Source organism: Pollicipes pollicipes, unplaced genomic scaffold (genome assembly GCF_011947565.3).
Source record: "Pollicipes pollicipes isolate AB1234 unplaced genomic scaffold, Ppol_2.1 Scaffold_2555;HRSCAF=2994_pilon_pilon_pilon, whole genome shotgun sequence".
NCBI classification, from domain to species: domain Eukaryota; kingdom Metazoa; phylum Arthropoda; class Thecostraca; order Pollicipedomorpha; family Pollicipedidae; genus Pollicipes; species Pollicipes pollicipes.
The window spans coordinates 8,650,386-8,661,613 of NW_023596136.1; the positions used below are offsets into that span (position 1 = coordinate 8,650,386).

The 11,228-nt window shown below is 51.1% G+C and overlaps 1 long non-coding RNA gene across 2 annotated transcripts; it reads right to left on the reverse strand.

The window, feature by feature from the left end:
* Nucleotides 1–7,221: 7,221 nt before the first annotated feature.
* LOC119112700 (uncharacterized) lies at nt 7,222–9,323 on the reverse strand. Of its 2 annotated transcripts, none has more exons than XR_005095763.1 (4): nt 9,285–9,323; nt 8,414–8,529; nt 7,804–7,974; nt 7,222–7,407 (listed from the first exon to the last, which is right to left on the reverse strand). It is a non-coding gene; the product is annotated as an uncharacterized LOC119112700 (long non-coding RNA). The 2 variants fall into 2 exon arrangements; XR_005095762.1 differs by having other exon boundaries at nt 7,222–7,410.
* Nucleotides 9,324–11,228: the final 1,905 nt, after the last annotated feature.

The following is an 11,228-nucleotide window of genomic DNA, read 5'->3' on the forward strand; positions in this document are numbered from 1 at the left end:
GCTCCACCCTGGACTGACAGGCAGTAGAGGATGTGGGCGTGGTGGGGGGAGGGGGTAGACGTGAATTTGAACAAAGAGCTTAAGAACCTCAGGAGTGAGGTAGTCTCGAATTTCGAACATGGATACGAAGATTGCATTACAGCGCCGAACGAGTACGAAGATGTGGGGTTCCCAGGTGAGGCGGTAATCGAGGAGCGCACCCAGTACCTTCACTGAAGATGATGGACAAATGTCTGAGTCAGAGATGGTAATATGGAAGTTGCCGATCTTTGTGATGAAAAGTTTGGTGCCCAGCATGAAGTCTGTCTTTTGGGGCTCATTTTGAGGCTGTTTGACTGAAACCAGTTTTGAAGGCACTAAATGAACTCCTCGACACGAGGCTAGACAGGCCAATGACGTCGGGGTGGTGGAGTCGAGGAATTGAGCGTCATCAGCGCAAGATAGTAGGCGTCCGTGGGTGGGAAGCTGGATAGGTCGTTAATGAAGATGGGGGACAGGGTTGGGTCGACAAGAGATCCCGGATACCTCGTGAGATAGGAATAGGGTAACCGAGCCACCACAAACCACCTGCTTCCGACCGCTCAGAAAGTCCCGGAACCATTCCGAGGACACCTCGCACCGTTCCAGCTTGCTCAGGAGGATACCGTGATCAGCGTTGTTAAAAGCCTTGCTAAGATAAGTCGTCGTTATCGACGCGACATGGCTGTCGTCGACCGCCATTGCCAGTCATTCGACAGCGCTGATCGTGCCATCCTCCGTCGAAGGACGCGGACGATAAGCATCTTGCAATGGCATCAGTACATGGTTGTCCAGAAGGTAACAATTGAGCTGCAAGCAAGCGACCTTCTCCGATGTTTTCGAAAGTACAGAGAGAATAGAAATGGGCCAAACTTGGTCAGGTCTGACCGATCACCCGACTTGAGTACCGGGGTGACGCGCTCGATCGTTCAGGTGTACAGAGCAGACTGGCGCAGAAGGGAATGAAGCCCTTAGATTTATGAAGTTATAGCATTGACGGCGTTGACTAAGAAGGTCAGAAATTACCAAAAATGTCTATCGGCCCACCAACCTGGGATGGCTTCCATTGTCACTGGTGTTGCCCTTGTTTATTCCATTTTGCGTGCATTTCAGATTTGGTATCCAACTAAGCCCATGCCTAATAATTCCATCGTGGAAAGGAACAATTAAAACATCACAATCTTACCGAATATAAAAACATCACAGCCCTAACAGCTGTAAAACATCATCATCTTTACAAATATGGGAACATCATTATCTTAGCAAATAGACATAATTCGCAATATGCGAAGCTCATGGTCGAAACCAATGTTTTTGTCACAAGCTCACCATTGTTCTGCCTTTGGCAAACCTCTCTTCTGCCAAGACCCCGCATTAATGCATTCTGGGCAGGCGACGTTGTGGCATTATCATGGGACTAAATCACATGGTACCAGCGTTACGGCCGCTCGAAGCGCTTTTCTTTGCCGGCTGGTTTGATGTAGATGTTCCCATAAACCGGATTTTCTCAGCCCAGCACATTCAATACGGCATTTTTAGCTGGGAAATGGCATTGGTTTGCACCAGAGCAACACAATTATTGCTGAAACGCGGTCCTAGCCTGCAACCGCCGGAGAGATAGGGTAACCTCCAAAGAACTCTAGCCACAAGTGCTTAGAAACAGTCGGTGTAAAAGAGTACAACATACAACACCAACAACATAGGGTGGAGATGAGAAACGGCGGCCCTGACGGGCTCGCAGCTCCCTGGGACGCGCATTGAGACGTTGGACTGCACATCCTGTAGCCTTAGGAGGGGCGTTGCCAGGGTAGATGCAGGGTTGGCTTGCCCTAATGGTGGCAGTGAGGGGTGAACTCCAGGAAGCGTAAATGCAGAGCGCGCCATTTCAGTTCAAGATAGCAGATTTTCCTGTAAAATGGGACGATCTCTGGCAAGTTCTGCAACTTCCACCAGTCAAAGAGTGGTGGTCCTAGCTCAGCTCGAAAATAGTTTTGAGGATATACAAGGGTAGTCGAGGTATTATTCCCTTCGTATCTTTTTTATCTGACCCATCCGACTTTATGGGTCTGCGAGTTAACCGACAACTAGGAAGCTCATAGTAAAGTAGCAGAGAAATTATTGGTATCCGCCCTCCTCACGTCACCTTATTTTAACACCCCACTCCATATAGGTACTGCAGTACAACCATTCATGCCAATTATTGCCCATTTATAAATTTAGTGTTACCATTACACATGATATCCATTGATTTACAGATAGTCATGTCTCAAAGGGGCATTACATATAAATGTTCAGGCAGGTTGACTACGACGAATATGGCACAGGTACTGAACTTAGAAAGCGTGGTTTAGCAGGATCTCTTTTTGGAAGCAAGTCGCAGCACTGAATTTTCTTTAGAAGGTTCTAAGTGCAAAATGTACAATATCTATCCACATGACATTGAAATAAAGATGTAGCAGAGGATTGCCACCCAGTGCATTGACGAAATCTCCTTTCGTTATAATGTTATTAGTATCTACCAGTCTTTGCGTAGTATCAGCCAAGGACCATGCTATGGGCTAACAAATTTGAGTCCCATGGTGGCGTCGCATCTGTGTAGCCTTCTCTAGTAGCCCTGTCTGCTGGCTTCAACCGCTGGGAATGATAGACACCTGATAACCTTATAACCACCTTCATGAGCGAGTTTTCGAGCGATGATAGTTGAGCTTTGCCTATCATGACAAATGGATGTGTTCTTCGACTACTGAGGGTGCAAAACTTTACCTACATATTGACTTGAACTTGCGTGTTTGAAGCGGTCAGTCGTGTACATGGAGCGGGAATGTGGTGGAAGCATGAGCTGGCGAGATCGAGAGGCGACATTGAGGGTCTGTAGGGTCTGCGTAGGTTATCTAAATGCAACGGCCGTGGTGCAAATATCTGTATGTCAAAATGGCGTGCTTTGCTTATCACTGAGTACTTCACCAGCTGCAACCTTGTGGCCAGTTTGGCCAATGACCGCTTACAAATTACCAACGAACAGCACAAAAGATTCTGTGTGAGCTGTGTGAAAACTTTCCATATGTGGGCGCGTTTCAGGAGATTGTAAAAAACTCGCCTGCAGATGCGCTCATTGATTCACTGTTTCCTGAGGCTGCAGCTCGGCCCCACGCTCCCCATCGCAGACCATGGCGACTTGTTCGTCCACACTTTTGTACGCTGGGTTCGTGGATAAATAATTCGTACCCTGGGGCCATGTCACGCGGGTGCCTTAAAGCGCGATTTATCGAGCCTTATATGACAGTCGCGCTTATATACGAGCGTAGAGAGACGCTGCCGACGCCGACAACAACTATTCATTTCACAGGCCTCACATGTTCTGGGCACTTACGATGCCCCAAGATTTTCCAAACATTGGTGGCAAGGCGCGGCGGTTGTGTATTGAGATGATCATACACATCAGTACGGCCACATGCACCTACACATCAGTCCGCAGATGAGGCTCAGGATGCATTTTTCTTTTCTAGTGTGTGCACAATCCAACTGGTTAATCGATTCCGCGGGTATGCCTTTGGTCGCTGCCGGCCAAAGTACTCCGACTGTGATTCAAAGTAACTAGATTCAGGTGGGCTGTGATTGAAACCTTGGTGTAAGCTACACCTCGTGTATGTCGATCGGCATGCTCAACTTCCACTCAGGAAGCTGGCTCCTGCTGTCTAATGACACGAATGAAAAAATCAACAAAAAACAGTAAAGCCCTGACCGATTTCGCCAACAGGCTGCACATTCCTTTTCGGCCACTTCTTGGCATTGCGTTCGTGCTGTGGAGGACTCCATAGCCGGAACTGAACCAGACTCGTTAGTGTACTGATTGTGTGATGCCAGGTGCTCAGTGAGCGATTTTTAGCTCCCTCGTCGATTTTTCACGAGGCCCCTCCGCGGGGCCCCCATGTACACAGAGGTGCATAATTTTAAGAGTGCGAATAGAAAAAACGCAAGGAGAAAAATATTTCGGTATAAAGTATTGATAGAGCACCGATGTTGATCGCAGTTAGCGTGGTCGCAGTCACCCCGGTCAGCCGGCGTTTTCCAGTCATGCATGTGTGAGGTGCTGAAAACGCCGTGTGCTTCGCTGGACCGCGCCACTTACAAGCCTTCGCGATACTGACGACTTCATACAGTCCCTGACATTCCCGCATCCCCACACGGCTTACAAGCCTATCGATGGACACTTTCTCGGTTGAGACCTCTGTGGCCCAGCCCGTCTGGTGCAGAGCTCTCGGCCGACACAACCAACAGGCCTTCTAGCTCGGTATACCATGCCTGCCTCGAGTGGTCTGAAGGCGTCAACGGACCAATTAAAAATCCTCGCGCATCTGACGAGCGCAGCACGGTCCTTTGAAGCGGCCATGGGCGCCGTCACGCCTCAGGCCAGCCGCCGAGGGACGCCCCGCGATTCCTCTAAGGGGCGTCCACCTGATGGTGACCCGTCCTGAATCGTTGTCCATTAGCTGGCCCCCGGCGGCCACAAAGCGGCAGCGACGCCCGGTTGCGCCGCGTTCGCCACGAGTGTGCCAGATCCGAGGATAAGTCACGTGCGCCGCCGGCGGTCTGCAGCGGGCGCCGCCGGTCCCCTTTGTGTCGGCCCTAGGACTCCGACCCCACTCAGCAGTCCCCCGATAATGGCACGTCGGACGGGGTACCTCGGCCTCAGCGCTCAAGCTGGCGTTCTCAGCTGTGCGGCGTCGGCACAAATTACTCAGCAGTGAGCAAAAGACTGATGTGATGAGTTGAGGTCAGCGGCGGCGGATTATGGGAGGGACAGGAGCTTCCCTGCCGCCAACTATGGAGGACGTTTAGCATGAGCCCTATGACAGTGCATGGAAAACGAGATTTTGTAATACTATGTTAGCCCCCCCCCCCCCCCCGATCTTCGTGGGGGTTGGGCCGCCACTGTTCGCGAAGCTCACGCATGGACCTGGCAAGTCGATCTTGGGCTGAACACTAGTGCCCTATCTGTTGACACATCGAGTGTGGACGTATCATGCGTGGTAAGCGCACGGGTCTGGCGGTCATCACCGGATGTAACACAGCTTCTGGCATACTGAGCCGTATACCACCAAGGGTGCCTCACAGCCATTGTGAAGGTTTTGCCAATGCGTTGTAAGTCATTGCTGCTGATATATTAGGGATCGAAATATTTGGTTTGTAAAGTATTAAGGGTAGGAGCCATGCTCCTCAAATCGACGTTATGTGCTTGGACAGTCCTCTTTCTAGCTGCTTTCGTGCACGAAAGGGCCCACTCCATCGACAAGAAATGTTAGTGTGTTTACTTGCCTTGATGTCGTAAACTGTTGCCAAATTAATCGAGATTTGCCTTGAGCGCATTTCGTTTATATGCTAGCTAGCGACAAGTGCGCGATTCTCCCTGCAACACGTCTAGCGAGAAAATAACTACCCACTAAACGGGAAAGGTAACTTACTGGGGCTGCGTACTTGGCAAGAAAATATAATAACAAGAGCTTGTATTTCCATCGTAAGATTTGTGTGGCTAGGTACACTGAAGCATACAAAAACACATGTTGTCGGGTCTACAGCACTCTGCCTAGTGGAAGCCGTTTAATGCCGACAGTGCTTAGATTACGCCAGCAATCGAAATCAAAACACACATTTGCATTGTGACAAGGCAACAATCATCATCGATATACCAAAACGGCACCGCCATATCCGAGAACAAGAACTGATCACTCCACAGGATGCGGACTAATCGTTCAGAACGTCCCCCATCCCCAGTCTCACCAGATGGCTCACTAGCGACAGCTGAGCGATACAGAGGCCCGCGGAGCGCTGCACCCGTCAGGGGCCGGAGTGGCGGCATCAAACGCTGGCAGCCACGGAGACCGCGACGCCACCCACAGGCGGCCACCCGTCACTGCGCACATGCAGGCGCCAGGGACGGGCCATACTGCGGAGCTCCGGGACAGCCAGCGCGGACTCGCTGAGACGACCGGCAACAGGTGGAGATGCACATACACATGAGCAATCAGGCCATTGATTGGCCATGTACCATCCATGTACCCAACGTGCCTCTGTAGCTACCGTCAATGTCCATGTTGCGTAAGTGACAATATTTGATCCGCTGCGCACCAAATTTAACTCGAAGCCCATCCAGGATTCCTGGATACAAATTTGGGTAAAAGAGAAACATTAGGCAAAAAGTACATCGCGTACTGAGCCACTGACGATCAATTACCTGTAATCGTGCTATCGATTACCGAAAAAGTCCTTACATCTTAAAAACCTAGCGTCCTTCGCCCCTGGGGTGCAGATACCACTACTCAATTCACGTGGCACCCACCAGCGGCGCGGAACATTGGGCCCCCCCCCCCCTCCACACACACACACACACTTTGTCAACACCGCCCGTCACCGCAGCAGCCCCTGTAGAACAGACCGCCACCCTGGTGACGCCTCAGCACGACTGTTCATCACCAGGACCAGCGCGGCGTCCGTCGCCAGCAGTGCTCATTACGTGAACCTTGGTCACCAGTGGCGCCCCTAGCGCGGCCGCCCGCCACTAGTGGCGCCCCCAGAACAGCTGTCGTCACAAGCGGCGCTCACCGCACGGTCGCCCAGCACCAGTGGCGCCCCCGGCCGGGCCGCTCGTCACCAGCGGGGCCGTGACGTCGGGTAGGGCCACTCATGGTGGCGTCTGCTCCGGTTTGGCTCGGGGGCCGGCTGACGGCGCCGGTCCGGGGGGGCGTGGCCCTGTTGCCAGGGTGAGGAGCCGCCGCCCGCGTGCGACCGGCTATTGTAGAACGCCTTTTCGAGGTCACCCTGCGGCTGCTGTCGCCCCCCATATCGCTCAGCGCCGCGCTCGCCGCATCCGTCGTCACCCCACGCACCGCGCCGCCCGGTGTCACGGCCGCTGTAGCCCTCTTCGCCGCGCTCGCCGCGCCGCACGCTCCGGCGGTCACCGGGCCAGTCATCAGTAGGCTCACAGTACCGCCCGGCGCCGCGGCCGCTGGAGAGCTCCGGAGCGCCGTCATCGTGCCAGTCTCCCGCGCGCTCGTTGTACCTCTCCGCAAAGCGACCGCCGTACCTCTCCACGCCACGATCATCGTACCTGTCCGCTCCGTGGTCATCGTACCTCTGTGCTCCGTGATCATTGTACTTGTCCGTACCACGATCATTAGACCACACCGCACCGCGATCCCTCGCCCGCTCCGTACCGCGGTCAGTGTGGCGGTCGGGACGGCGGACGCTGTGTCTCTCCGACCCGCGTTCACTAAAGCGACCCGCTGTCCGGTCGCTGTGCCTATGGTCGGCGCGTTCTGCCCGGGCTCCTCCGCCGGACTCGATCAAGCGCCGGACGGGGCGACCGTTCGACGCCAGCTGCTGCTTGTCATGCTGCTGGAAGACAATAGCAACATGTTACTTCCCCAGGTCAGCGGATGGGGATGTGTGTGACAATGTGGACGTGCAGTTTTCTGACCACCAAGCTGGGGCGTCGGGATTACTTAAATCGCAGCATGAGCAAACAATAAATAAGAGCAGAACATACACTAGCAACAGTCATCCAGCGAAGACACAGGCCGAGTCTGACTCCGTTTTCATGCGTGGATAAAGTTGCAAAATTGTGTTTCTTCACAACGCAGCACTGCCAAGATTTCAGCAGTCAAATTTCCAAAAGTATGCTCAGAGGACTGCAGAGGACAGCGACGTTCGCCGTCGGGCGGTGACCACAGTAAACCCCCTGGCTTCCCCCCTCCCATCCTTGTCAGGCGGTGACCGCGGCGGACCCACCTGGCCGCCTTGCGCCTGCAGTCGGAGCACTCGACCGAACAGCTTGGTGTCGCGGTACAGCTCGAGCGCGTACGGCACCGACTCCTCGTCCTCGTAGGTGACGAAGGCGAAGGGGCGCGGATCGCCCGTCCTCTGGTCCCGCGGCCGGCGCACCCTTTCCAGTGGTCCCGCCTGGCAATCACAAGGCCAGGAAAGTGGAAGCACACTATATACATAATATGTTCCAATACTAAATGCATGCATACTGTTACCCACACTTAAATAATTACATATTCTTACTCAGAAAGCAAGTGCAGTGCTTCAAGTGTGCACCCTTGACAGCATTATAGCTGACAAATGCTTTTGTGTGTAGAGTTGTAGCTCATTGAACCACACAGTATCCACACATGACCGCTGAAATGGAGCTTGCAATGGAAACAGGACCTTTTGGCTATGTGAGTAATGTCTCAGGTGGCATGGCCATAAACTACCACTGACAGTAGACTGGCCTGACAGGTGGTCTATCCAGTGGAGCTGCCATAACCTAATGCAGATGCTGACAAAGGAGCCTGTTTGTACCATAAGTGGCATCGTCGACATGCCTTAAAACATGCTAACATGAGAAGCTCACCTGTAAGAATAATTCATACAGAACTTCATCTGTCACCTCACCAGAGACATTGCCACACCATATTGTTCGGTCAGGATCAGACATCAGTGTGCAGTGTGTGGTGGGAAGTTGAAAACCTGAAAATAAGACATCCTGTTATTATGGCATATTTAAGAAACATCAGCCAAGTCACTTCAAGACACTGGCAGTGTGGCAAGGTGGTCATAGTGGTGGTCAACTAAATGGAGACACACTTGAAAACTTCACGTTTTTAGCTATTTCCCCTAATATTTGAAGTAACATATGCATGCCCAGTGTGTGATAGGTGCATGCTGGCGCAAGTCCATGACACCTTTCTTTGTCAGGGAATATAACACCTTGCTTCGGAAAACAGACTGATGTACACTGACAATAATTTGTGTGGCTGCTACTGTGACATGCATTTACTTTGGTTTTTCATAGCCTTGTTTCCTTGACCAAACTTTTGCTTGAACTTGCATTAGACCAGGCAGACTTGTTTGCACACTACCTGTAAACTGCTACTCAAATTGTAAGGGCTGTAAGCATATCATTGTGAAGAGCTTGGTTAATATGGCTTTTCAACATGGCATAATATGCACAGATGCGTTAGAAATGCTGAAACAACCTTGAGAGGCTTTGAAATTTTTCCAAGCTTTTTACAATGTCTGAAAAACACTTAGGTGTATGCATACCTTGGTACCTAATGTTAGAAAATTCACTGTACATCATTGTCAGGTTTAACGCGGAACATACCGAAGTCATGGCATGCATTGCTACCTCATGTTAAATAGAGCATTGTACGTCAGTCATCGTTTTTAAGGCAGAAGAAGATATCGAAATTAATCGTAAAACAGGTCATCTAAACTCTTACCTCGGAACTTAAATATCTACGATAGCGAACATCCGAGCGCCTCCAAACACGCAGCAACCGCGGCCCCGGCGCCGTTGCTACGCAAGATCCAACATTACTGCGTATCAAGAACTATAAAAATGTACGGGAGGCCCAGGTGCCAAGAACCCAATGAAGTATGCTTCCAAGCAGTCTTCCGTGCGCAAGATGAGAATATGGCGGCTGAACAGAAACTTCTTAATTATGGTGCGTAGGTGTTGGCATGGGGCATGGATTGCCAATGGGGCACTGGGTTGAAGAGGATAGGGTGGGGAGGTTAGGTTAGGTAGGTTAGGTTAGGTTAGTTGGTTAGGTTAGGTTAGGTTAGGTTAGGTAGGTAGGTTAGTTAGGTTAGGCTAGGCTAGGCTAGGCTAGGCTTAGGCTAGGCTAGGCTAGGCTAGGCTAGGCTAGGCTAGGCTAGGTTAGGTTAGGTTAGGCTAGGTAGATAAGGCTAGTTTAGGTTGTTTGTTTTTTTTATAGTTCTTCATAAGCAGAAATATTGTAACCACGCAACGATGACGCAGGAACTACGCTGGGGTGCCAAGGCGGTGGAGTGAGTGGGGCGCTCGGGAGTTCGCTATCGTAGTTACTGGAATTCGAAGGTGGAGCATGAATATACCTGTTTTCATGATGGATTTACGACATGTTCCGCCTTAAACACGACGAATGATGTACAATGTTTTTTTTAACATTAGGTACCAATGATACCTACACCTAAGCTTGAACTACAGCATTGTACCGTCCATTATGACAGCAGGCCTCAGGATTCGCAGCACGTAGCGCCGTCGAAAAAAAGTGATCATACGGCGTAAAGGCGCCCCACACCATCGCCCAACCCTTACAGTCTTAATTGGAATTACCTCACTCACACGGCTTCTTGCAGGGTATTGCTTATAATCCCTCAAACCAACCTCACTGCGCTGACAACTTTTGTCGACCACCAATTACCAACAAACTACCGCAACCAGTGGTCATCCAACCATCAACATCGCCTTGCCATCAACGGCACCATTTCCCCCCTTTTTTTGGTGGCTTCAACGTACATTACTTGCCAAGAGAGGAACGAGCGGTGCTGCGAATTTATCCGTACATAAAACGGCTCACCCTAAATAAGTTCGGTGGCCACTTTAGCGAGGGGAAGCAGGGAAAAACCACTCTATGCAATTTTGCTTTGATGGGCGCAATGCGGAAAATGTGGTGAATAAGGCCGCCATTCAAGATCACAACTTATTGCATATATGTGGGGAAAACCATGAGTAAAACCTTGGGTGCGTTGGGTGCCGGGCCTTTTGCCGCATTAATCGTAGTACCACGGGGGGTAGTATGAATCAATCCCCATCAGATCCTCCGTACCCAATGACGATGTGATCACGAAGTCCAGAGCAAGGTCGGTTAACACGCGCCGGGCGGCCGGCGGCCAGATACCCTTCGCCCGTGTGGGGTCAATTTGACCCCCCTGAGATCTCGGGAACCTTTAGACACTAAATTTACAGCGTGTGTTGACCTGTGCGTGAACTCACTTAGGTTAGGTGTCAGGTTCCTAGGTCATGACCTTCGGGTAAAAAGGTCGAACAAGGTCAAGTTCCAGGTTGGTCTCCAAAGTGCCCCCAGAACGAGATAACCGTTTCTAAGCCAAAGGTCACATTCTCACTGAAGGTCACTGACCTTGTTTGAGCTTTTGAAGGTCAGGGTGGCCAAAATCATGCAAGGTGCCTTCGAGTTTTGCATTTGACTAAGCGACAAAGATTACGTTAGACAGTAGTTCCTAAAACAAATGTTGACCCCGGTCATTTTAGATCAGTGACCTAACCGACCTCTAGAAGTCCATGGAGATCTATAATGCGGTTTCTGCTATCAATTAACTCGAAATGAGCACCAGAAACTATCCCACAGCAAGCTCCGAGTAAAAAACATGTTGGTTTGGCC